Source organism: Delphinus delphis, chromosome 16 (assembly GCF_949987515.2).
Source record: "Delphinus delphis chromosome 16, mDelDel1.2, whole genome shotgun sequence".
NCBI classification, from domain to species: Eukaryota; Metazoa; Chordata; class Mammalia; order Artiodactyla; family Delphinidae; genus Delphinus; species Delphinus delphis.
Window position 1 is genome coordinate 27,042,608 of NC_082698.1, and position 5,644 is coordinate 27,048,251.

Consider the following 5,644-nt stretch of genomic DNA (forward strand, 5'->3'; position numbering starts at 1 on the left):
TAGAGGAGGAGGATGGTGACCTTTCATATCTCCACTTTCGAGCCCCACCGCTGTCTGGCCACCAGGGGTCTCTGAATATAGGTGCAGAGGCCTCTGGGGATGTCGCCACCCAGGGCTGCACTCGAGGCGGGCACGCCGGCCTGGAACCCTCCTCGCCACCTTCCCCTTGCAGACAGGCAGCTCCAGCCCTCGCACCTCGCGCTCGGGGGCACCCTCTCCCGCGCGGCGGCACGAAGGCCGGCGCAGAGCCTGCCGCTCGCGCCCCTCGCCGCTCTCACCCCTTCTCTTCCCGGGACTGCAGGCCGGCGCCGCGCCCTGCCTCGCCGGCCTCCAGCTGCGCACGGAGCGGTCCCGGCTCGGCTCCAGCTCCTCAATGGCCCTGCTCCCCCATTACCCTGATGTCGGCGCCTCTCCCCCTCGGCTTTATCGGCTCTCAGCCGTCTCCGCCAGGGTAATGAGGGCCCTCCTAATTACCATCCAACAAACTCCACTTACATTAACAGCTCCTTCCGAGGAGCGGCAACATCTGCTGTGCGCAGGCAGGCGCCCCTCCCCCGCCTCTCGCCCCCCTTCCCTCGCCGCTCCCCTCTTTCTGGGTCCTCTCCCCCGACCCTCTTCTCCACCCTCTCTGACCCCCAGCTCCTACTCTCCTCTTCTAATCTCTTCTCTATTCATGCCCTCCCCGCCACTCTGCCAGCCAGGCCCTTTTCAACTTCAGCATCCCAGAATGAGAGATCCACGTAGAGGCAGGGCTCCAGAGGTACGGAGAGATGGAGACACTCAGATAGGCGGGGCCGGGCTCCAAGAGACGCATAAACTCAGGGCCCCAGAAACACTGCCAGGAACAAGTAGAAAGTGGAAGCAGCAGAGATTGTGAAAGAGATTGGTGTGTGGGGTGCGCCAGACTACCTGTGCGGAGCGGGGCAGGGACTGTCTTGTCCAGGGCAAGGTATGTGCACGGTATGCACATATGTGGACACGTGTCATGTATTGTGCATGCTCATTTCAGCATCGTGTGTATATGTACACGTCAGTGTATGCGTGTGTATCTGTGCATTCACGAGTACATCTATTCATCTATTATGCATTTGCATCAGGTATGTAATTATATTTGCCTAGATGTATCTCTGTGCTTGCATTCTGTGACTGTGTATCTGTGTATGGGCATATACTTGTCTATCATATATGTGATGTTGCATGTGTAGCAGTTGAGCATGACTTGTGTACATGTATGATCCATGTTCAAAATCGTGTGTGTATTTGGGTGAGATGCCTATGTGGCTCTGGGTGTGTTTGCATCTCTGCATGCATGCCTATGCATGTGTGTATCATCTGTGTAATTATTTGATGAGAGTGGGAGCATGTGTGTGTTCCTGCTCCATGGGGGATGACAGGCAGTTGGGAAGACACTGAGCCCATTTTATCTGAGGTTAACAGGGGTCACATTTCACTCCTGGAAGTCCCTCCCCCTCCCCCCACCCCATACAATTAAGCCTCAGTGTGGTGGAAAGACAGCCAACAGACATTAAGAAAGTTCAACAATATTATCAGCTCCTAATCCAATTAGTTACTGTTTATTTGGGAATCCAGCTCCAGGTCAGCTTCTGGGGAGGAGGCCTGGGAGATAGGAGGGCATGGGATGGGGACAGGCTGAAAGAAACTACTGAAGGTGGCCAGGGCTGTCCCCGTGGCTGGAAGCCGGGGTGGGGGCAGGATCCCAAAACACCGCCTAATACTGTACCTCCCACTTGCTACTTGGAAGCTGGGTAGCTCTGGGGAAGGGCCTGCATTGCACAGGAGGGGCTGAGATATGGGGTTTCATTTCCAGAGATTGGGGTGTAAGAGAAGAGGGGTTGTCTCCATCATCTGAGAGACCACCTGCCTCTTTCCAGCCTTGGGATCCCTAAGAGGTGGCTGGGAGCTGGACAGCCTGCCTCAGGGCTGTGGCCAGGTTCCCTCTGGATGGGAGTCAGAGGAGGAGATGTTGGTAAATGCACTATTAGTTCTTGAAGCCACTTCATTAATCCTGCCCTCTGTTTTATTTCCTCTTTTCTCTCCCACATCCTTTTCTGAGCTTTAGCGGGACCTTTACTCCCTCCCACCCCAGGACAAGCAGGGGCAGTAACTTGAGCCCATAGGGTTCCCAGGGTCCCTCTCCTGAGTATAAATAGTGGAAGAGAACCAGAACATGGACTCCTGACCTTGGACAGGGAGCTGCTCAGTGGGACTAAGGGCCCTGGGCAGGAGGGGAATAGGTGAGGTGTCTTCACCCTGCTCTGACCCTCCCTGACCTCTCAGGGATGGACAATATCCTGGGTGCCCAGGATATGCAGACGTCTAACAGGAAAAGGGATGGCTGCTGTATTCCAGGCCAGATTCCAGGCCACCCTAGCTCAGCAGTCAGGGGCAGGCAGGGCTGACACTGTGGTGAACTCAGACCCCATCTGTGGCCAAATCAGCGTGACAGGAACAGCCATGCTCCTCCAGGAGCCAAGCCAGGGGTCATTTTTGCTTGTTTCTTAAGGATAAAAGTCCATGGGCCTGAGCCCCCCAGAACTCGACTGCTTGTTCTTCCTGCCCCCAGTGCCCTCCTCTCAATATAGAAACCCCACGATTTGCTTTCTCCTCACTGTCCTTTCCAGGCACGTATTCTTGAAAACACACACACAACTATATATACACACACACCTACTCACAAACCTGCCTCTAAGACTCCAGGCTGGAGATGGCCAGGGTATAAAGACATTGGCAGTGTTCCTCATCTAAGGACTTACAAAGGATCTCCGTGCTTTACAGAAGACTCCTCTGAAAGGCATCTCCCCATTTCCACCCCCAAAAGATAACAATGAGGATAATACTTTAACGATGATGATAATAATACATATATTTACCCTAGCAGTTTTCATCCTTAGTCAAGCCTTGGAGTCACACAGAAGGGCTCTTAAAAAATGTACATGCCCAGGCTCCACCCTGGATCAAGCCAATCTGTATCTCCACGGTTGGGTCCCTGGAATCCATATATTTTATAAAGCCCCATAAATGTTGGCTATGGTTTAAAAATTCTATCAGTTTTTAACATTGCAATTTACAAATGACAAAGCACTGCCTCTTGTTCTCTCATTAGCCAGAGCAGTATTATTATCTCCATTTTATAGATGAGGAAACTGTGGCCCAAGCTGATTAAAGGTAGTGGTTTTCCCTTCCTTCCTTCCTTCCTTCCTCCCTCCCTCTCTCTTTTTTAACATATTTATTTATTTATTCATTTATTTTGGCTGCGCTGGGTCTCAGCCATGCCACAGGGATCTTCGTGGTGGCATGCGGGCTCTCAGTTGCAGCATGCATGTAGGATCTAGTTCCCCGACCAGGGATCGAAGCTGGGTCCCCTGCATTGGGAGCGCAGAGTCTTAGCCACTGGACCACCAGGGAAGTCCCATCTCTCTTTCTTTTTTATTAAGGAACCAGGTCTCCTGACTCCAAGGGCAGCTTGTCAGGTTCCAACAGAATCTAGTCAGTCATTGGAATTTAGAACACCTAGATGGGTCTGCCCTGATGAAAGAGCTCCCTCCTTTGTGATGTCTGCTTCCAAGCTCAGCCTCTTCCTGGATATCAATTCCTTTAATTTAACAATCCCTTATTAAGCTCTTACTTAGGCAATATAGAACATCTCAAGAGGAATAAGACAAGAGTCTTGCTCTCTACTATGTGGCAGGAGAGAAGCAACGTGATGCATTTGGACAAACAGGGACTTTGGTGTCCGGTAGTTTTGCATTTGTATTCTTGTTCTACTATATATCATCCATGTCATTTTGTTCAACTTATAAGCAGCTCAGAGCCTCACTTGTAAAATGGAGATAATAATACCAGCTTTCTAGAGTTGTTCCTAGTGTCACATCTGATCAATAGATGGTAAATATGATTACTATTATTTGAAATATAAAGAACTATAACACCTGCCTGAATGGCTATAATTAAAAAGGTTGACAATACTGGAGCAACTAGAACTCACACATTGTTGGGAGTGTAAGTTGGTAAAATCACTTTGGATTAATGTTTGGCAGTACCTACTGAAACTATGTATATCCTACAACTCTGCAAATCTACTCCTGGGTATATGCCCATGAGAAATAAATACGCCCACCAAAAGTCATGTACAAGAATGTTCACAGCAGCTGATTTTATAATAGTCCTGAATGGGGACAACACAAATGTCCATCCACAAGAGAACAGGTAAATAAATTTGACATAGTCACACAATGGAATACTACAAAGCAAGGAAAAAGAATAGACTACTGAAATATGCATGGATGTAGATGAACCTCACAGATATAATGTTGCACGAAATAAGCTGGACACAAAGTTTATACTGTATGATTCAGTTAAATAAGGTTTCATAACAAACAAAATTATTCTAGGATGATAGAAGTTAGAATAGGAGGTACTGGGGAATGGGGCACAAAGGATCCCTGTGGAGTGCTAGAAATGTGCTATATCTTGATCTTAGAGGTTACGCGTGTGTGTATTTGCTTGGGCGTGTGTATGTAAAAATTCATTTAAAATTCACTTAAGATTACTACACTTGGCTGTATATAAGTTATACTTCAATTAAAAATAATTATGCTATGAGGCAGCCTAAGATTGATGTCTTGAGAGGAGTAAAAAGGACTATGGAACTCAAAGGAAGAGGTATACCCGGTGGTCATCATGCTTAGGGAGGCGATCAGGAAAGGTTTTGTAAGAAGAGGCATTTATTATGGGACTTGAAGAAAAGATGGAGCATTGGTAGGTAGAGAAGGAAAGAGCTGTTGACAAAAAAGGCATTTTCCAGTTGGGATGCTCTTGTGTGAAGGGTGGGGAGGAGGAAGAAGCCTGCAGAGGCAGTTTGAGATTAGATCAGCGAGACCCTCCCTGAGTGCCAGCTGAGAAGTTTGTACCTAAATGGGCGCCAGAGTGTTTGAGCAGTACAGGGGCTTAATGGAGTGTGCTTAAATAAGGTTCATCTGGCCGCAAGTGGATTGGCTGAATGGAGGGGAAAGAGGCAGGGTGTCCCTGTGAGGCAGCCTGTGGGCCTGCTGCAGACCCAAGGGCTGTGGGATTCTGGGCCCCAGTCCCTTTGGGTGGCAGGGCCGTGCCCCAGGAGGAGCCAAGGTGCAGTGATGGGAGTCAGGAGAAGCAGGCATGAGGAGATGGCTCAGCTGAGGGTGGAGTCCTCAGGGAGACAGGTTCCTCCCCAAGCCCCCATTGGGGCATCTGCTGCTGCTGCTTCTGCATTCCTTCACCACTGGGCCCAGAACACTGAGCTCTGGTTTTTGCCCCGCGGGACTACTGGAAGCTGGGCCTGGAAAAGTGCTCTTCTGTGCCTGTCTCCTGCCTTCCAGCAGAGCCCAGCACTGTGCCAGGGATGGAGAAGATGAGTAGGAAACATTTGTAAAGTGAAGTCTTAGTTGAGTCTGGCTCAACTAAGACAGCAGGAAAGTCCTCAGAAAACTGAAAAGAATAGAAGGAAAGTGTAGTTTGCCTGAGTTTGCATATATCACTCACCAGCTGTGTGATCTTGAGCAAGTTACTTTCTGTGCCTTGACTCCTTCTAGGTCTGTGGGGATAATAATAGTGCCTGTTTCCCAGAGTCATTGTGAAGATGAAATGA